Genomic DNA, 23,196 nt, shown 5'->3' with positions numbered 1-23,196 from the left:
CAGTGCACTGACTACGAAAGGATTATGACCACTCCACAAGATTACCACATCTACGAGCGCTGTATGTGTGTCATCTCGGATATCTTGATCCAAGCTGATCCACTCCCCTCGCAAAAGTCGCCATCTTCTATATCGAAAGCGAACGCACAGAGTTTGTCTAGCAATGAAATACCTGTAATAAAAACAAAAATAATGGTAAGTGATCAATGCGACTAACATAACAAGTCATCTAAGCGAGACCTATGTCAATTAAATCAAGGTATGCAAAGTAGTAAAAAAGTTTTACCTGAATGTAATATCAGATTGGTTGACCCTGCACTCAATCGTCTCATCAAAATGTGTTCTTTTGACTTCCCAAGACTCACCCAATAGCTGACTCATCCATTCCTCGGATGGACACTTGCATTGATAAGTAATCTTTGTTTTCTTCAAAACATCACATGAACCAAACAAATGTGCAAACAATGAGAATGGAATAAACCAATTAAGATGCACATCTTTGGAGCCTGTGGTGGGTTTCATAGCACTATTGATGTCAGATTTTATCTTCGACTTGCAAGCTCCTGACAACTCCAAGCTACCAATGAACCATTCACCACTAGACAATGGCGGCAATGGGACATGCTACAATCTCTGGCTTTCTACCACATACAATGAGTTATAAAAAAAGATATTTTGAGTGGCAAGTTGACTTGTAGAGGTATTATCATAGATCAAAGAACCTATCTCTTCATGCCAAACATGTATCTTGCTGCTTAAACATTCCACATTCTGCCATTCATGCAAAGTCGATGGATATAGAGCTGTCAATCAAACAAGACTGAATTAGAATACTGCAAAGACTTTTAAAAACAACTCTGATACAAAAGAATAATCAATGATAAAATTTAACAACTTACTGTTTTGTTTATAATTTGCAATGTTGTTCTCGTCGTGTACAGAGATTTGTTTATGCGTATAAACATGTTGAATCAACACTTCTGTTACTGCACTTGTGCCATTAAACACTTTTCTGAACTCTAGAATTCTACCTTTCCAATGTTTGCTAGGGTTTGCAACATCCTTGCGCTTGACCTTGAAACTCCCTCGAGTACTTGGGTGCATCAAAATCCAATCCAACTTATAATACTTATCACAAATCCAATTACCGCCATTATCTTTCCTATTGAAGGCCTCCACTGCAAGTATGCTACTGATATTTTTCCTCCGTGAAGACATCTGTAACAACCAAATACAAAAGTTACCTATTAACATGTGTATAATTTGCAAATGTTATCTCCAAATGAAATTAAATTTAAATGGATCAATTTAAAAAAGAAACATTGTACCTGTAATTTCTTTCACAAAGATCCCTAGATATGTTGAACAAGAAGTTGACTTATAGCAAGACCATTGTTCCTTCACTGACAGATTCCTGTAGTACAAAAACAAAAGAAATATTGGGTCAACACATACATATAACTTATATAGGCTTTGTCCAAATGCGTTGAAATTTAACCATGGAACAGTAGTAAAAAATGGCAATATACCTGTGGCTTTCTTTGCAAAAAATCCCAAAGATATTGTAGAAGTTGAGTTCTTAATAAATCATTGTTCTTCACCCTCGGAGATTCTTGGAGTAAAAAAACAAAGGAAAGCTCAGTATGCATGTAATTTGTATACATTTTGTCTAAACGAGATAAAATTTAACAGTGGAGCAAAAAAAAACAAGACAATATACCTGTAACTTTGTTTATAGAGAAACCCTAAGATGTTGAAGAAGAAGTTGAGTGTTCAAAATCCCAAAGATGTTGTAGAAGTTGAGTTCTTAATAAATCATTGTTCTTCACCCTCGAAGATTCTTGGAGTAAAAAAACAAAGGAAAGCTCAGTATGCATGTAACTTGTATACATTTTGTCTAAACGAGATAAAATTTAACAGTGGAGCAACAAAAAAACAAGACAATATACCTGTAACTTTGTTTACAGAGAAACCCTAAGATGTTGAAGAAGAAGTTGAGTGTTCAAAATCCCAAAGATGTTGTAGAAGTTGAGTTCTTAATAAATCATTGTTCTTCACCCTCGGAGATTCTTGGAGTAAAAAAACAAAGGAAATCTCAGTATGCATGTAACTTGTATACATTTTGTCTAAACGAGATAAAATTTAACAGTGGAGCAACAAAAAAACAAGACAATATACATGTAACTTTGTTTACAGAGAAACCCTAAGATGTTGAAGAAGAAGTTGAGTATTCAAAATGTCACTATTATTGACTGTAAGAGACTCCTAGAGCATCAAAACAAAAGAAATTACATGTCAGAGAATGCACATAACTTGCACAGGTTTTCTCCAAACGAGATAAAACTTTACCATAGAACATCTATGGAAGAGAAAAATATACCTGTAGAGTTTTGTGAAGAGAATCTTAGGGCTTTGGTAAAACAAGCTCTGCTCTCATGAAACACATGAATCTCTCTCTGTGCTTGTGCAAAGCAAATGAAATTTTACAGGGTTACAGACATGGCAAGAAACAGTGAGGCTGTAAAATTTCGTCAGGAAAGAAGAAGTGGGGAAAGAGATATGACAAATTTGAGTTCTGCCTAAAAAAGAGGGGGAAACTGAAAAGGGGAGAAAAGAAAAGTCAAACATAAAAAATAAGAAAATGAAAATTCGAGGCACAAACTTCCAAGAAGTGACAGCTTTGTACTCCCCTTTTCCCTTATTTTATTGCTGAGGGAAGATTTGGTCCAAGATATGGCTAGAAGATTCATGTTACATGAATCTGGAATCCCAGCTCTCTCATTGGTTAGGCCTATATTTGTTTATTCACTCCTTAAGGGGCAAAAAAGAGAGTCCATATTTCTCCTAATGTTTGAGATCCTTAACGTTCCTCCAAAATTGTCTAGGAGAGCAAAACCACCAGTGATCGAGGAGGTGATACATTTATACCCTACAAAGACTACCCCCCAACAAGTTTTTGTCCAACAAGAATGAGCACAAGATATTATAGAGTCAAACGATGAAGTTTGCAAGAGGAAAAGTGATGTCCTTAGTCTTGTCAATCTGAAGAGTGTGGGGGAGGTATACGGGCAAGGTATATGGGAAAATGGTTCTGAATATCTCTTGCACTTCTTTAGAAGAAGACTATCTTAGTATTTCCCCTGAGGACAAATCCATGCTTGTTAAGAAAGATATTCAATTGTCAGATTCTATAGTCTTCTGTTGCATAAGGTAAGGATTTTTAACTCAATTTTTTTAAAAATGAAATGATAGTGTTATTCATTGCAATCGACATTCCTTTGTTTTCGCTATTGGTTTTAGGGCGTTCATTGCTTCTCTCAGCTAAGAAATCTCTAAAACTATATTTATTGTTGATCCACTATTATCAATGGAATTTTTTTCAAGATCTTGTTCAAACATAGAATTATTTTTCAAAACGTTTGATCCAATCACAAATTACCATATTTTTTTTCATTATGTTGAAAAGTATGCAATTTTGCAAAGGGCTTAATGTATACTTCTTTATAGTAAGCATTTTTTACTAACATTTTACCTTGCAAAGGACATTGGAGCTTAATATATATTGATATTCTCACTAGAGAAATTATCCTTATGAACTCTCTTAGTGGTATCCACGGTCAAGCAAAAATGTGCATTGAATACAATAATCCTCACTTTTTGGTTTATTATTTATTTCATTTGATTGTCTTTTTTTAGTAACATGTTTCCATTTACAGTGCTGGTAGGTTGGTGGTTACCTTTTTTGACACTACATATGAGGATATTGCTGATCCTTAAAAACCATATAGCTTTCTCTTACAAGAAGTGCCCTTGCAAAATGATGCACATTCTTGTGGATGGAGAGTGATTTCAAATGTTTTTAGGACAATAGATTCAAAGATTCTCAATATAGATGGGGTTAATGTAAGTATCTTTCACATTCTTTTTTGAGCAATATGTCTTTCAATTTTCACAACAACTGCTGCATTATCATCAAATTTTAGAATCATTCCATTTCTTTGTTTTCACTCCCTATAAGTATGAACTATCATTACCCTAACAACTTCTGACTTTTTAAGATACATGTTGGGTATAGTTTTCAACTTATTACAATTTTCCTTACAGTGCCAAGATTATCCCGATTCATACACATGGTGGATAAGAGAGAGAGAGATGTATTGAGTTAATTTTGGACAGGACAATCACGCTAGTAAACCCCGACTCTCCTTCACTTAAATCCTTAACTAAGAGTAAAAGTAAGGCAAAAGGTAAGTCATCTGGAAAGACAAGTAAGGTAAGCACCAAAAAGACAGAAATGCCAACACTTTCTTATCGATCTCCTCATTAACTCCCTGAAGAGAAGAGGTCCCTTGTCCAAGTCAAATTCTTCAACCAACCAAAGAAAAAAGCCATTATAAGGAGACTAGATATCTTTTCAGAAAGTGATGAAGAAGTTACAAAGCTAAAAGAAGACAAATAGATGCAAATCAAGCAAGATTCTTGCATATTTGTACTTTACTTTTGTAACTCTTCATTTAATGAAAAGCTTTTTTTCAAATGTAAATGTCATCAATGTTTTCATATTTATGGCTTGAAACTTACAATTGTGGGAGACAAGCAACTCATATAAGAGAAAGAGCATTAAGCTCTTTTCTGAACTATTTTACCATTTACTTTGAACTTATATTCTAGGGATGTATAGTCTAGCATCTCCAAGGTATCCCTTATATCTTTAAGATTCAAATTGGAAGTGATATTTATCTCATTTTCTATAACTTGCACCTTAAGTTTGAAGGGCATGTAATCTATATTAGAATCCAAGGGAATCCAGATGCCTAATTTAAGTTTGTATCTCCTATAATCAAAGCCCAAAGCAAGAGTTTGTTGTGCTATATTATAATACAGAGACAAGGATTGGGGGCATACAATACACCTCATGGTGTCGCCCTTATGGTCAACCTCTCTAGATTTCCAAAGCTTTCCTATAATGTTATCTAGTTCTGCTTCTGCAAAATTTCTACTTAGCCAAGATACTTTTGTTCTTTGTAAGTTTGGTATTTTGAAGTAGGCCACAAAGATATGTGAGGGGATAAACCATGACAAGCGTATTCTTCTTGAGATCCTTCTAGTTGTCATGGAGTTTTGAATATCTTGACATATTTTGAATTTAAAATATGCATCATTGCCTTATCAGGAACCTCCCAAATTAGAAATGAGAGACTTGGCAATGGAAAATCCTCGATATGTCCATATGTACCCTCTTTAGACGGAACCACATATTGTGCATAATATACACAAATTCTTCTCTCACTAAAAGAACCAATGGTCTCATCAGCATATATAATGTCTGCAAACGCATTATGAATCACATTGAAAGATCCACTCAAACTCTCCATAGGTTAACATTTAGTACTTGTTGATAGAAATATATCTACAACCAAGAATTCGATATTCATACTTGCTTGAATGAAAAAAAATATCACATATGTTATCAACTTAAGACTTACAATGTATCTATTGGTAAATACGTTCGTTAGGAGACAAGTGTATATCCTTGACCATGTAAACATATTGTACTTTGACTAACCACCCTTCATGCGTAATTTTGAAAGCAATGATATGCTCTTTCTAGTGATGTTTTATATCCTCTCTTTTTCTTCTTTTGACCTTGTGAAAGCCTTTACAAGAGGGAAACATGGTCACCCAATCATTTATGCAAAAGGTTTTGAGCTCCCAATTTCCATCTACTCCTTGGCTATAAACAGTGCATGAGTTTATTAAACGAGAAGGGCGCAAACAAAGAAGCTCACTGAGAAAGACGGATGAATAAAGAAGAATATTGAAAAGACTAATGAAAATATATTGGGGGCACCAAAAGCTCTCAACTTTCAAATAATTCATTTTTAACTTCACAGCATCTTTATCATAACCTATTTTTTTAGATTTTATAAGAAAATAAGAACTTTGGGACTACCAAAACATATCAAAATTTGGAGATTTTGGCTAAAAGAGAGGAGAGAATAACGAAGTGGACTCTACTATCTCTAAAAAGAAGAAGATAAGAATACCATATTCTTGCACACGTGACAAACTCTCTTTGACCCTTTCCTTAATCTCGTGATTAACAAAAGTGCATTTTTTGAAGTATTTTTGGCCCTAATGACCCACTTCTTAACCTTATCAACCACTTCTAATTAGTGCCTTAGATCATGATATTCTCCAATCTTGGCACTTTCTTTTTCTGTTTTCTTAGGAGTAGATGTCTCTGCTTCTGTAATTGTGACTTGCTTCCCCTTTGGTAATATGGTGGCACCATCTTTCTTAAGCATAATCTTCGTCTCATTCCTCTTCCTTTTTCTTCTATGGCTTTTCTTCCTTATTGAGGTTGTGTCAAGGTTGATAGGTTTGAGTAATGAAATAGTGACTTGCTTTGCCTACGCTTGGGCCATGACATTCAACAAAATGGTCGTGGCTTCGCCCATCAAGTGTCTCAACTCCAAACAACCCCAATGCTATGGATAGCATGATAGCACCAAACTAGTGGAAGGTTTTCACCTAGGTAACTTGGCATACAAGTGTGTGATCCTGCACTTAGGGCATCTTAGGTCAACCTTGTCTTGATTGGATTTCTCCCTTTTGGATCATTGAGATGAGATGTGCCCTAGGTGACCATAAGTCCTGTATGCGATGGGTTCTTGGTTCTATCCTCTTAGACCTCTACCTCTTCCCCTACCCAATGCCATCACTGACACTAGTTTGAAATCCATCAAGATGGGATTATCCTCTTCATGATACGAGACATAAGGGTTCACATATGCTTTGTCCTTGTTTGGCTCCTCTACTTAGTGTATTGGAACATCGCTTGATGGATGGATCATGATGGGTCTAGATATCTTTATGGAGTTGATATCCATCCTAAGGATAGCTGGCTTTGAAGCATTCGGTGTTGGGAGAGCTAGTGGAGCTCCCCTTCTAAAATGTGGTGGTCTATTCCCAAGGTAGTAAGGTTGATTGTATGGCTATGAGTATGGCAATCACCTCGGTAATTAGGAATACATTGCATTATGGCCAAACCTACTGCGATTGGCACAGGGTCTGGATCTAGGATCCATGCACTTGGGCATCAGGTGGTTTCCTCTATAATGCATGCATTGCATGTGAGGCTGTGCACTCCTTCTCAACATGTCTTGAAGCCTAGCTAACTCTAGTTTCACATCTGCCAACTCTTGGCTCTAGTCGACACTCTTTCCCTTGTCTTGGGTGCTCTAGCTAGATCTCTCACTAATGGTCATAACTCTTTCTCAAGTTCTAGAGGTAGTGTTGTCTCGGTTTGTGGGTCTTGATCTTCTCTCCTTGAGTAGGTCATCCACTCGTATGGCTTCTTCAAAGACCCTAGCTAGAACTTCCCTTCGCAACTTTGAGTTTCTTGTAAAGCTCTTCGCTTCGGATTTCACTTATATGAACATGGTGGAGACCACTTGTTTGCTAGTCACTCTACAAGGCTGGAATTATCTTAAAGAGACTCCACACATTGGTGATGTAGTCTCGGATATCCTTCTTGTGCTTTTGACTAACATTCATCACCTTGACAATGAGATCGTCAAAGTATCCTGCCTCAGAGAATCTCTTAATGCAGAGACTCTTGAGGTTATTAAAGTTATTGTGTTTGGCATTGTCTAGACTAGTGTACCACATTTGTCTATTGTCTCCTAGACAATGTCCAAAAGCTTGTGCACATTGAGCAATGTTCATGAGGTTGTTCGCCTTGCATACTTGCTTGAATTGCTCCACAAAGCTATACAAGTCATTATCAAGCTGATACTTGTTGTTAAGTTACTTAGCAACCATAGGTATCTTGGTTTTGCTCTTAGAATTTGGGGTGATTACTAGTTCTACTAGCAACGAAGTTGCCAGGGCTACTCCACTCTACTCTACAACTATGTTGTCTCACTCAATGTAAGATTAGCCTCTAGTGGGCTCTCTCTCTCTCTCTCTCTCTCTCTCTCTCTCTCTCTCTCTCTCCCTCTCCCTCTCTCTCTCCCTCTCCCTCTCCCTCTCTCTCTCTCTCTCTCTCTCAATGTTTGGTCCTATCCTATTTCAATTGCGAGCACTAAAACATATTGGACTTCACGCATATCTATGTCCTGCCTCAGCTTTTGAGCTTGCAGCTCATGGTTGTAGACAACTATGTCCAATAATGCTTTCCTTTCCAACTTCTACTTTTCCTCGAGATTGGCTATGATGTCCTTGGTTGGTCTACCATGATGCTCCATTTTGGTTTATAGGTCATACTAGGTTATCATTTGTTGGATATCAACTGGGAATTCTCCCAAGTCAAGGTCGTCATTTTCAAGGTTGGTGCTGGCTCTTAGCATATTGTGGATTTCTTGAGAAACTAGGGTGTCAATAAAATTAATCAAGTCAAGTAGAGTTACCTTCCTAATCGTGCATGTTGCTATTGATCCCTAAATGGCTTGATGATTCAAGTCTCTTAATATTCAATGATTGATGTCCTTGGCCACTATTCGATGTCTGGTGGTCTCCTACTAGTGGGTTCATTTAGATTGTCTTATCTTACATGAATTCCTTGTTATCTAAAAAAACCCTCAATTTTTAACGCACTTGGATGTTAGTGGTATACTTCTCAATGTGCGCTGTGTGAAATCAAGCTTTCAGCTTTTTTGGTGCACGTCAAATTTTTAATTGATGGAGTGTGCGAATTCAACGAAAATAATATAGTGCAGCACACACTTTTTCCGATTCTGTTGTGTGGGTGATGACCACTCTAGCTTGTTTGTTCTGGTCTCTACATCATTCTAGACATGTGGTATAAGGGGTAGCACGTTCCGTTGGCTAGCTTGAGTCTCTATTGGCATACACAATTGAGGGTTAGTGATCGCAGTCATTTTTTGGACCGTTAAGTCATGATTCTTGAGTCTGCTAGCCCTATGAGCCATTCTATGCATTTGGAGGCCTATGGGGGTGTCGTCTAGCTTGGACTTTAGGCTCTTCTTGCCTTGGGTAGGTCCAATTCGCCAAAGTCTAGACTCCATATAGTTTGTTAAAGTTACAATGTCCGAGTGTCTAACTCAAACCCTCCGAGTCGAAGCGGTTCAAGTGAATGGGTGCTCAGTCATCCAAGGCTGAATGTTTATGCATTCGAGAGTGGATTATTTTTAGAGTCAAAATTTATCCATCCAAGGGGCCGAGGTTAGCCATTCGAGGCTGATATTAGCCACCCAAGTCCGAATGTCATTGTTTGAGTCTGAGTCTAGGACTCGGACTTGTATGGTTCATTTGAGTGGACTAAGGACTCGGATTGTTCGAGCTGTAGCGGGACTTGGATAACTGTAAATCCATCTAAGCAAGCACTACGTTGAAGGTTCCATAATGACAAAAATCGTGACGAATCTCACAAGGGCCTTGGTCAATCTCTCAACTATGATCCTGGAAGCAATTATCCAACATGAATACATACTCAAAGCTTCCTCGAGGCTCGGAGGCATGACATTGAAGATTGCCACATAATTAGGAAATGGTTTCCAACCCTGTAGCTCTCTCTCTCTCAATCTCTCTCTCTTCACTCACAAATGCCAAATGAGCTCTCCCCCTGACCTCTTGGCTTCTTAAACCCCTCTTTGCTTAGTCTTTTACAACCCCCTTCTCTCTCTTTGCCATCTTAATGCCTTGAAGCTCTATTTATTTTCATGTTTTGGGCTTGTATTAGGGCAAAAATCCTACTGTGTATTTCTCATTTTTCAATTTTTTTTCCTTACCTAAATGCATTCAAATCACAAGTAGCCACTTGCACTAATCCAACCTACTTACCTAAATCCAAAAAACCAAAAAACTTACTTGCAAAAGGGATCAAACACCTCTTCAAATCCCTTGCTTCCTACCTATCTTAAGGGAAAATCCTACTAAAATGCTTGATCGGAGTGCACAAGCACTTGAAGCTTGAATCCATTGGTCCCAAAAATGGAACAAAAATGTGGGAGCTCACCCTCAATTGCCAAGACCCACTAACCACTTATTGTTTCGAGTGTTTCAAGCCAAGTGCAATGCCTACCTCTCACATAGTCGTGCACAATCTCACACCTACAATTTAGTGAGCTTACCTTCAAGCTCGCGATCGAGTTGCCTCCTCCATCAAGCATTCCGGTAGCTCCACAATCCAAGGTGCAAGCTCAAGCAAGCTTGATCCTCAAGCTCAAAGCTCCATGCTCCATTATTGTGCAAGACAAGAGAAGAGGAAAAGAAGAGAGGAGAAGATGAAGAGCTTCTCCACCATGGTCTCCCACTCTCCCACTCACTTCCTCACTCCCTCACACTCCCTCTCTCATGCACAAGCACAAGCAAGCAAGAAAAAGAAGGAAAAGAAGAAGAGGAGAGCTAGTTTTTGCTACACATAAGAATGTGCTTTCTCATTCACTTTTTGCCTTTTATACAAGCCCTAATCCCCTTTGGACACCCATCCCTTTTTTTACATGATTGGCCATTTTAACCTAGATCCTCTTTTTCTATTTCCTTCCTTTATACATTGTAGCTTTGCCCATGCCCATCTACATTTACGAATTGCACAAGACTCTTACAAAAATTTAGGGTGTACCTTTGCATTAAAAATGTGCCTTTCTTCTTTTGCACTTGCCTTGAACTTTTAAGGTTATGCTTGCACTTTTGGCCTTTTCTCCTCTGATTTCTTCAGTCAAGCCACCTTTTTTTGCTTTGCCCTATTTTTTACATTTTCTTTTTGCTTTCTTTGCACTGGGGCTAAAATATACCTTGAGCACACAATTTAATCAATGAATATATTTTGTTTCTAACCTACTGAGTGGATGCATGTATGCATAATCTTCTACATTAGAGGGTGTGATAAAAAAGTTACATATAGAGAGTAGTCAATTAAAAGGGGATACCAAAATCACCTCATATATGTATACAAGGGGCCACTTTAGAGGTGCTTAAACACACGATAGGGGTATCTTTTGAAGATTTTCTTTTCCCTTGGGCACATGGCATGGGGGGAGGGGGGGGGGGGGGGGAAGGGAGGGAGGGAGGGGGGTTGGGTATGACATCTACCCTACAAGTGTGCTATGAAGTCTACCTACAAGTGTGATTTCAAACGCTTTTATGTTTTGTTGAACATTTTATGTGCTTACCATGGTCTTTGAATTTGCACTTGGTTCTTTTCCACATATATGAATGAGGATGATAATATAATTGATGTGTTCACTAGTCATGGGAATCTAAGTGCCCACAATGTGCCTGAGAAAATAGATGGGCTTGTATTACTTAGAATAATGACAGTGTTATCTTCAACATATTTAATACATTACACTCCTAAGCATGGGCCATGAATGAATTTGCAATATTATTATTTTTAAAACTAGGAAATTCCAAGTTAAAGCATGTGTCAGTATATTATTCAATGAAATTTTAGGTACAGTGCAAATTAGCACATATGTTTTAACTTTTGAATTAACGTGTGATTTATTCTTGTGGCCACAAGAATGGTTATTGCTAAAAGAAAATGGTGTCAACCCTTGGAGTATCTTCTTAGTCTTTAATATGTAATGTGAGCACTAAGCATATTTAATTTGCACATCTTATTTGGTCCATACAAGGGTTCATCTAAAGATACTTGTAAGATAAAAAAGGCAAAGCATGAAACCTCTAACTTTCTCATGGTGGCAAGCTCATAGCCTTGTAAACAAGCCTTTTATGAATGATTGAGTTTGATGTGTTGATTATGGTGCATAGGTGGCATCGAGATGTACCATTGCAAAGGGAAGTAGCTCATGTTTGGACTCAATTTGGGTCATTGTTTTTCCTTCAATTGTTAGCTTGAACTCTAGTACAAGGTTGTGTAAATGGTTTCAGAATAGGCTTTTGAGTATGGAGTAGACAAAGCCCATTACTTTTAAAAATTAAGCCACAATCTCAATGATTTTATCTTGATGGCTCAAAAGATGTATCCATTACACATTTGTTCTAGCAACAACAAAAGTACATAGTTGTATAATACTAATCAAATACTTGAACTAATGCATAGATACTATTGTTATAGTTTCTCAAAATTACAGTGCTTATTTATGTTTTTTGTTCTTAATTTAAATTAACTTGTGGTATTGTCACACCATTCTATGATAAGTTTGCACAAAATGGAACCTTAAATGCTTAGATACATAGAAATAGATATGATCAATGAACTTTTTTCTTAGGTTGACATGGACAAGATAATATACCCAATTTTTGGATCACTAAAACTACTTTTAAGTTTCATAGATAGAATGATGTTGAGAATCTTGTTGAGCATGTCTCTAAAATTTCTCACTATCATACTTGTATAATTTGTATAAACATGATCTATGGCATGATACATATGGGGAGCAATACTATATGTCCAAAAATGAAAATGTATGATTGAATAGGGTGGCAAATTGGAATTCCCCTAAAATAATGCTACACTTTGTAATTGAATCTTGTAGGTGATTGCTATAGTTCTATGATTGGACCCACAATTGTCCATCCACAAAACTTAGGGATGCAAAGGCAACTGCTTGTGTAGCAGTTAATTGGTAAGACCATGCAACCCTATTCTTCGTGTTGGCCCCAGGTCCAGAGCATTGATATTCTCCATAGAAGGTTGTCCTATATCATGAAAAAACTAATTAAGATTAGTTTATTGAACTAGTAGCACAAGCACAAATGGCATAAAGAGGGCATAAATATAGTTCCAACCCAATATTATGACCAGTGTGATAAGTATTCAAGCACTTGCATGAAATGTCAATAACAAACCTTGGCTTTGCACTTGGATGGTGATCATGAAAGCTAAGAGTAGCAAAAATATTTTATATTGGGTTTGGCCTTAACTTTCTTGTCATAGGACAAATGTTAGCTTTTGCAATTTTGACCTTTTGAAGTGGGCAACACCTAGGAAGGTTTGATAATATTCTTGTAGCACAAAATAAAGCAATTTCTATAGGGTTTCTTACGTACTACATTGTTGCGATTTCTTTTTCCATCTATGTAGGTGAGGTGTGAAAGTTGACTTTCAACCCACATATGTAGGTCACAAAATTTTAATAATTGACATTCTAAATTCTTCAACACTTGGGGATAGAATTAGGTGACTTTATGATTTTGACATGAAATCTAGTCATAATCTCATTTCAATCGATTTGGAAAACTAAATGTTTAAGTACTACATAGATTCTCATATTACGTTGATGTGTGAGTGTGTGTGTATGAACATGCATGTGTATGTGTCTCTACATACATATGAATGCATGTGCTAATAGGATAGTTATCAAGAAGATTCATTTATGTGGGGGTATGTGTGTTGTGGGTAGGGAAGTTTTTTTTACACACATAGGCATGCACACGTGTGTGTGTGTGTGTGTGTGTTTGTGCTCGTGTGTGTCTGCATACAAATGTGTATGTGTGTGTGTGTACACATGTGCATGCGTGCATATGCCTACATGTGTGTATGTGTATATGTGCACACTGGGACTCACTTTTGATTGCTCGAATCTCCGAAATCATTCCATCCAGCAGGCTCGATGATGTTGTCAATGTAAGATTAGAGAAAGACCACTCGAGAATAAGGCCCCCATGCCCTTCCAAGGTAGATCATGCCGGACCCTGTAATCTTGCAATTCACAAATGAGAAGCCAGTGTTTTCTCCTGGCTTTTGTCAGTTTTGTGCTGTCACGGAGCCGGAACTGGTAGCTATGGAATGCAACTCACAACCCTGTAAATTTTAAAGCAATACATGTTTAATCTGAGGATATTGTAGAATCCAAGTGTCATACTTTACCCATGAATGCACCATTTATTCAAAGTTATTCAGGGATTAATCCATGAGAATGTCGTGAGTTTATATGCTAATTACCCATGATGGTAGTCTTATGACATTAGGACATTGTAAAGAGTATTCTAATCAATTGATGCTTGAATGGAGGTATTCTTAAAGCCTAGCATTGGCTTTGAACCAATAGGTCATGCTTATTAGCACTAGAGATTACCTCATAGTAAGATAGACCATCTCCGAATATGAAGTCAATGGATCCTTGAATGAAGCAACCTTGGAAATAGTGTCTGCCAGCATGGTCATACAAAGTGTCCTGTGCACCGTAGAAGCCACAATTGTAGAACGACACCTTGTCTCCCGATATACGCAAGGCAACTACTTGTTTGCCTACTGCCCCTGGAGCGGGAGCAGGAGCAGAGTTCTGCGGCGCAACTCAAAAATCAGGATGCATGTGTTAGGGAGCAAGCATGCTGCCGCAAGCATGATTATCCATAGGATATCTTCCATGCAACATTTTTTTGTTAAGATGCATCATACCCTGAAAGAAATATCACGTGCAATAAAATTGTCGGCGTTGATGGCCACGCTAGAACTTTTGAATGTGCTCCCGCTGCTCGAGGCAGTGTCACCCCAAGTAATAGTCGTGACGTCTCTGCCGGCACCAATGAATGTGATATATGGTTTCGTACTTGGGATGACCACCTTCTCCCTGCAAGATCATTGGGAACAGAAACCCCACCGGAGGCGGACATCATCAGCTAATTGGTTCATGACCCTCTAATGAAATAGTGCTAGTTTCATTTGAACAGCTTGTGAAACAGTGATGAGATGAAGAAAGAATATGGTAGTGAGGGCTAATCGGATTAAAACCGGAAGAACGCTTGTGATAAGAAGTACCCCTAGCTTATACTAAATCGATAGCCTCGGGATTAAAACAGTAGAGCACTATGACAGCAAGAGTGCCAAGGTACTGCAGGTTATCCGGATAATGATGGCGGAGCACAAATTACTTATAATTGGGCTAATATAGAGTCTCCAAACTTCGTAGCCCCCATATGCGTGTGGCTCACGTCCCCTAATGGTAGTGAATAATATTGCGAGAAGGATTAAGGGGAGCGTTAAGAGTTGGGGCTCTCACGTGTAGGTGCCCTCTGCGATGCGGATGGTGACACGCTGGCTGTTGTGATTGGGCACTGCGTCCACGGCAGCCTGGACGGTGCGGTACTGGCCGCTCTTGCCCACCGTCAGAACTGCTCCTCCTGCCGACGATGACGTGGCATCCTGAATCTTATCGACCGACGTAGTAGAAGAAGTGGTAGTAGTGCTGGCGCTGCGGTGCTTGAAGGCCACGTAACCAACCCAGGCCTTGAACTCGGCTTGGCGCTCGCCAAATGTCAAGTTTTGATTGGCGAGCGGGTGGGCTGCAAGTAAGCTGCGCCTGCTGCCACTTATACCGCGGACCAGTGGAGAACAGTACTCGCCGAGCGCCAAAATGATGAGGACGGAGACCGTCATACTGTGCACGAGATTACCCATAATATTAGAATTTAGAAATATGAGTGAGAAACTCGAGAGAGTGTGCGTAGTGCGTAGTATACGTACAACAATATGAGAGAGAGAGAGAGAGTGGGTGCGTCACGCGTGTGTGTCTGTGATACTGTGTAGTGGGCTTAATCTCAGTACTTGCAGATGCGGCACTTGTCATATCCATGCCCTTTTATAGTACACACGATACACTTCTGACTCGAGCAATCATCAGCCCGTATAATTTGACCAGAGCTGAGAGGAATAAGATCTCGCACAGTTCCTTTTCAAACTTGGGCTCTCGACTCTCGAGGCTCCCAACACCAATGACCATCCTACTAGATAGCCAGCCTCTTGAATGCACTCAACTCATGACGTCATAACAAATTATGGATAGCTTCAACAGACTTGGAGTCGTAGGTTTGAATCTCCAATGCCAGCCCGAAATGCCGACTGGGGGGACGGCTCATGCTCCCAGTCAGTCATGCAACGAGTTGTGGGGGAGGCTGGAGCCCACAATCAACTCGATCCCTTGAGTTTCTCGCCTCACCCACAACTCATGAGACAAGATTTCTAGCGCAGCAAGGAGCTCAAGTAAATCGATTGAAAAAGGTGTTCAAACCTTTGAGTTCTCTTAGGGCTTGTTCATGTCTAGGGCGAACAGGGTAGCGAGACCCATTCCCCACTCACAAGGAACTTTCAATCGTTCCCCACATAGGCAATTTGGTGAAATATAGGAAATTCTCCAATATTTCCTATGTAGACAAGTACGTATTCCCCATCTATAACTAGGAAATTGCATTTCCTACATCTTATAATAGGGAATATAGAGCATTCCCTACATTCCTTTGAAAGTCCCTACGTTCCCTACATCTTATAATAGGGAATACAGAGCATTCCCCACATTCCTTTGAAAATCCCTACATAAGGAATTATAAGGATGTGATTCCCTACTTTTATGTAATAGGGAATTAAAGGTACAATGAGGATAAGATAAAGATGATGTTTATCACAATTCTCTATTTCTCAATTCAAGTTGATAATGATGGTTTTGAGAAGGTAAGGACAAAGGTATATCACAAGAAACTCTAAACCACTTACTATATAGAAAGTTCACATTATAACTAGGAAGATTACTAACCAAACTAGGAAGAATGTAGAATTTTCTAGTTATAACTAGATAATTTTGCCATCACTAGTCTCTTCAACTAGTAACATCCTTTTCCTAGATAGTATCTAGAAAATTGAAGCCCTATCTAGTAACATTATCTAGCAAGTTATTGTATAACTAGTAATAATATCAACCTAATTAGAAAATTTTACTTTTTACTAGTCATAACTAGCAAGTACTATCCTCTAACTAGGGAATTATAGATATTCTATCAAGTTAACTTGGAACTCATGATTTTTCTAGGTATAATTAGTAAATAAATATTCATTGATTAGACATTTACATTTGTATAATACTTCTTACTCACGGCTAAGCTTTTCACATTGACACAAAAGCAAGACCACAATTGTTGAAAGGTAATCACAATAACAAAAAAGAAAATTAAAAGAAAGATGTTTAGTACACATGAATAACACAAACTGTGTGGCCCCAACAACAGAGTCATTGCATTTAGCAACAATAACACTTACAATGTTGAGCAAAGTACATGGCCACATTGACCAAGCATATATCATGGCCATGACATCCATCTTATTGCAAAGCTCATGATTATATTAGTGAGAAAAAAGCATATTGCACCAATGGATTAAATAGAAACTCCACACACTAACATCATATTCCCTACTATCCAAATGAGCAACAAGAGCAAACATTCAAAGTGCATGGCAAGAAAACCACACAATCATATATACCCCATCATGAAAATTAGATAGCCATATTAAAAAGGAAAGCACATTACCAAGTGCATGACCATATTGGTCATGGAAGTGCACATGGAAAAAAAGAACCACCAAGGCAAAGCACGTAGCCATATTGAGAAAAAGCTAAATTGCATTGCCTAAAACATGTGGCTATAGAAAATAAAGCAAACTACATTGCTAGTTGTATGATGAAATATTATCACCTTTCAAACTAGCACTAAACTTATAAACTTCATGTCTTAACACAAAAATATAAGTACCAAGGATTCTAGTGATTGCCAACTATTGTAGCTAGCTCTATGTGGAAGCTTGCAACATGATAGATGGGAAGCTACTTTAAGGTTCACTATGAGGTGACTTGAATAACAAGAAGGCTACACCTAAATATCCTTACAAGGGTGGAAGTATATTACCTTTACAAAGAACTAGTGCTCCAAAACAAAGAAATCCTCATTGGAGATTCTCATTTTATTAGGGTTTGAAGTTGAGAAATTCCATAGAAAAGTATCGATGGGAGCATATCAAATTCTCACCAATCTCAAAGGTAGGTGAAATAATTCAAACAATGTAGAAACTCTTGCAAATTCTCAATGGAACATTGAAAGTGCATCATAATAAAAGGAAAACACAAGTGGAAAAGAAGAACAAATTAAGATTGAAAAATTTTTGAATTTATCTTTTGAGAAAAAATAAGAGTGCTAAAAGAAAGACATGCTTTTTGTGCTAAGAACATAGGGCCAATATTAAAATAGAGTACTATAAAAAGCAAGGAGGGGAGGAAAGCATGTTGGGCTATTCTCTCCTATACATCTTAAACCTTCCATGTTGGGTAAAAAACCATAGGTTTGAATCTCTACAAGAGAGGCTGAACCCCTAGAGGATCTTAATGTACTCTTCGTGAGAATTTCAATCATGCTATGCATTTGGCAATTCAAAAATTATGATGTGTGCAATCTTGTGTAGCAACTTCTCCTATAGGCACCTATTTGGCTAGTATCATATTGTGGTCATAACAAACATTAAGTGTAACATCCATGACAAGTCTATTTATGCTACCCTCTAATCCCTCCTAACTTGCTCTAGCCCTTATTCCTATAAGTCAAGCCTTAGAGGTAATTCAAAGCTCCCAAAAATCTTGGAACAACTTAAGAAAATTCATGAGCACTATCATATCCCTTCTCTACCCTTAGAAATAATAGACACATGAATTTTTAGCAAGACCATTCATATATACTTGTGAAGATCATATCCCAATGACTATATTTATGGCCCCAAAAAACATTATTACGAATATTTTAAAATTACTCTATGAAATTATCATTTTGTCTAATTATAAAAAATATTTTGAAATTATTTTCTAAAATTATTGTTTTTCATGGAACAATCTGACAAATTTTTTATCATTGTAGTTCAAGCCATTGGCATTTCCATCCCAATATGCCTTAGCATCCTATAAGATGCCAAAATACTCACTAGTGGGTTGGGATCCCATGATCTTTTAGGAGATAGGTGTTTTTGATTACATGAGTGCTTGAGAAGGCAAAAGGCCAAGTGACCCTATTATATAGGATACCTTTAATGCTGAGGGAAGCTTATCATGGCTCTAATTTAATAAGTTCCCTACTGTGTGTTGTTGATAGAAGTAGTGTAATCACATACAACCCAATCTTATGGGGTTGGAAGCTCATATCCTAGGCTAGACAATTTTTTTCTCTATAGGGAGATGGATTTTATACTACTTCATGGAATGGTGTTTTTATATATTATCTTTTGTGCAATAGAATGTTGTTTTCCAAAGTGTTTGTCATGTGCTAGATGTTGTGTTAATGGACCCTATGTAACATGATAATAAAAGGAAGCTGCTTTTTTATGTTGTAATAGTATGGTACCTTTGCTAATTAGATAAGTAAAATAAATCCCATCAAGGAACGTGAGAATATCTCAATCCTGATGACCAATCATCTATGGCTAGATGGACCTAATAATTTGGGTAGCTTTTCTAAACATTAGATGGAGTTATTAATACATGATCCTCCAAATTTAGTAGGATATATATGAGGCTCAACTTCATTTTTGGGGGGCTAATGTGAGATGATGCCTTATAGGCAAGAGGATCAACATTTTATTCTCTTCCACTTCTCACTCTCTTTGAACCAAGTGCCAAGGTCATTCACCTTCTTATGTGCAACCAGATGGTGCGAAGCTGCAGAGCAAGAAGGATGCAGTTCCTGCTGTATATGTTGATTGCCTCCAGATTGTCGCCTCCAAATTGCTGAGCTGTGCAACCTCATGCAGAGTTTGGAACGTACCATACATCCATAAGCCTGTTGACAACAGATTATTGAAAGACAGCATAGGTTGGTTGTATTTTTTCTAGTTAGTAACTAGGATTTTTTAAATTGGAACTAGGTTTTTAATTTTACTAGATAGATATAAAGCTATAACTAGTAAAATAAGTGTCTATATGGTAAAGCATGGCAAATTTCTATATATCACCTGATATAGCCATGTTTATTGGACAAAATTATGAAGCTATGGATCATAGGATAATGTGCATGCACAGTAAATCAAAACAAATTTGTATATAACATCTAACATAGTCATGCTTATATAGTAATGTTAAGTAATAACACATCACAATTGATAGGCTTAACCATTAGCCATGTAGTCAATCTCAAATAAGACAATGTCAATACACACTTGTAATGGATATGTTTGTATGCATCCAAAATGTACATGTGCTGTAAGATACATTTGTGCATTTTGATAACTTTTAATTCTTACTCACATAGCACAAATTGTTTACACATCCACAACTAAAATATCATTTTTAACAATATAAATATTTCCTTATCACATTAAAACAAAGAAGAATCTCAATTCAACTCAATGACATAGCTCTAAATCTTGAAATTCCCCTCAAATCCCCCCTAAAGTGTGGGATGTACCTAGCATCCATACAAGCACAAATGGTTATCAAAAGTTATTTGAGCCCCTTACAAACTAAGAGCATAGCCATCCATTAGCAAAATAGAAACAATTCAAATTGTAATAGCTTTTTTCTTAAATGAAAGGCATAGAACCTCTTGAGTATGTGGAAACTTGAAGAGGGGAGCTCTCAATAGACAATCATGGCACATGGTCTATTAACTAGGGTAGCTGTATTAAGTTCATTAAAAAAGCAACATTTCCTACCAACATGTGGCATATACTCCCACATTCATGCATGTAGCATATTTAGGGGGGTGAATAAGGAGTAAGAGATGATAGAACACATAGCACAAACATAAACCAATAAAAGCAAGACAATGGGATGGAGATGGATTATGCTAACATTGTCATTGCTAGCATGAACATGGAAGATCTAGAGAAGAAGATGTGGGGTGACCAAAAATATTTAATGAGAATTAAAAGAGAGACAATAGAATTTGGGGAGCAAGTGCTATGTGCATGAGTGGTATCCTTGTTGCCATGCATTCGGCAAAACAATGCTAAGTATTCTCTATGCAACCTGTTCATGTATTTTAAGGGAAGGTCCCCCTTGAGGATGAGTTTTCTAGATTTTTTTGGCTCACCTATGGATCAAAGTGGTGCTCACATTGTTTTTCTTGCCATTAGATTTCTTTTGGGTCTTGCTTTCATCTAAAGCAAAAAGAGATTGGGTTTTGGGTTCACATGTTTGCCTTAAAGTGAGCCTTGTTTACATGCTTCTATGGCATGTTAATTTTATTCCGGAGGAGGTCTTGCAAATTGAATGTCCAATATGGGCTAGTTTTCATGGACTTCCTACTCCGCTAGATGGAGAAGTTAATGTGCTAGTAGAAGTGCTAGGTAGAGCGCTCTATGTTCTTACAATAATAATAACTAGTGGAGCAAGTGGCCTCTCATACTTTGGAATAAGAGGAAGAAGATCCTTGAGATGCTCTAACTTTTTTATCCTAATGGGATTGAGTTGTTGGTCGATATCAAATTCTCCCTCTTCTTGGATACATGCTTCAAATGCAAAGAAGATGGGTGCTTTGCAAAGGAATGCCCAAAAAGGAATTGAGCTAAGAAGCCAAGGAGAAAATACTTGACATAAGGAAGAACTTCAAAAGAAGTAAAAAGGAAAAAACATAGGTTGAGAAGGGTAAATTCAAGGAAATAAACAAGCCTTGGAAGGAGGAACCTAAGGAGCAACCTAATTATTGTCAATTCTTTGAAGTCTAATGGAGGTAAGAAATAAAAACTTTCCCTTTAAAAACTTCTTGCAAATATTTTGTTGACAAGGCTATTTTGCTATTTTGGATTATGGAGGTTCGAACAAAGATATAATGTTAATTAGTTGGCTCACTATGATCTCTTGGAATGTGAGGTGCCTAGGAAGTCCATCCAAGAAGGATGTGTTTAGTAGGAGAAAGAAATGGAAGCCTCTCTCTTTCAACTCCTCCTTTTAGCTTGCTCACTATGATCTCTTGGAATGTGAGGTGCCTAGGAAGTCCATCCAAGAAGGATGTGTTTAGTAGGAGAAAGAAATGGAAGCCCCTCTCTTTCAATAGCTCCTTTCTAGATTTAAGGGAAGGATTCAACCTATAGCTAAAGGATGCTTGGAAACAAACCAACAATCCAATGGCTAATCCAATGTAGAACTAGATGAGATCCATAGATACCATCATTGAGATTATCAATATGTATGGCAAAAATCAGGATTGACTTTAAAGAGGGTTGCATGTTAGTAGTTAGCAATGTAGGGAGCATATTATTACGACTCTTGCTAAGTGTTCTAGTAATGGGATGTTTTATCAACTTCTCAAAGAAATGGAGCATTACATGGAGGATTTGCAAAAACATAAAGGTGAAGTTGCCAAAATTTAGTCTAAGGGAAATGGTATCTTATGGGGTTGGTGCTTCAACCGATTAATTTTATAAATTGATGAAGTAAAAGAAGCAACAAGAGTTCATCACTATGATAGATGATCAAGGAGGAATAGTGGAATTTCTGTAGGGATGTTTCAATCTCTTTAGAATGTATTTGTAAATGGTCTATGCTTAGGTCCATTTGAGGTAAAGAGGTCGATGTGAAAGGGTGTCTCATTGCCCCATTTGGATTTGAAGGTGCAACATGGAGTAAGCAAGGGGCTTCCTATACCATTAAGAGAACACTTGGTCCCCCAATTCTTTGCCAATAATAACTAACCAATATTGTGCAAGTAGAGAAGCAACTAGTAGATGTAGTTGATGAAAGTGTATGAAAGTTTTCTAGAGCTATCTAGGGTTGTAACTAATGTGAGCAAAAGCAAGTTTATTTACCTAGGATTGAATGAGTTAGCAAAGTTGCTAAGGGAGCCAGGCTTCCAAGTAGCATAATTAAAGCTGTAGTTGCTTGATTCTAAATAATTTGGGTGATTTCAAGATTTCTAGCATCAGATCTTAATTACTGAGCATATGAAGGAGAAATTTATTCCAATCCTCCATCTGTAGTCTGCTTGAAGACGATTGATTTTTTTTTGCTTAGAGGAATGGCCTCTTATTTAGGATGAATGAAAGATGCAGGGAAAATTAATGCATACTCATAGTGATGGAGTGTGTCAAGGAGACATTGATCTTCACAAGTAGGTTGGAACCTACTTATGGCAGAGAACTCTTTAATCTACATTTAGGACTTGGGTTTTGTGTATGATTTTATCTGAGCAGGTACTATCTCCTAGTTACGTGTTTTATTACTCAATATCAGATTCTCTAAGAATCTTCAAAAGCAGGGATATATTTAAACCTTAAGTCAGTATATAGAGAGGACATGACAATTAGCAGGCTACCTATTAGAGCTAGGATCTCCAAGATTGTTAAGGTACCCTTGTGGTGTGTATCATGTAGGAATAACAAGGAATGTACCAAGCACTTGTTAAGGGATTGCCCTTAGTCCCAAGTAGTTTGGAATGAACATAGAGTGCCAATGACATGGTAAGAGTGCACATGGAAGTTTGTCTTATAAAGAAATAAAAATGGGACTCATAGATTGAAAAATG

At 37.6% G+C, this 23,196-nt stretch overlaps 1 pseudogene; it reads right to left on the bottom strand.

Moving 5' to 3' along the window:
• Positions 1-12,482: 12,482 nt before the first annotated feature.
• Positions 12,483-15,310, bottom strand: LOC148023320 (putative pectinesterase 53; annotated as a pseudogene).
• Positions 15,311-23,196: the final 7,886 nt, after the last annotated feature.

This window comes from Lygodium microphyllum, chromosome 16 (assembly GCF_053477565.2).
Source record: "Lygodium microphyllum isolate KBCC chromosome 16, Lygodium_microphyllum_v1.1.10, whole genome shotgun sequence".
NCBI lineage: Eukaryota > Viridiplantae > Streptophyta > Polypodiopsida > Schizaeales > Lygodiaceae > Lygodium > Lygodium microphyllum.
This window is presented reverse-complemented; position numbering and strand designations above follow the sequence as displayed.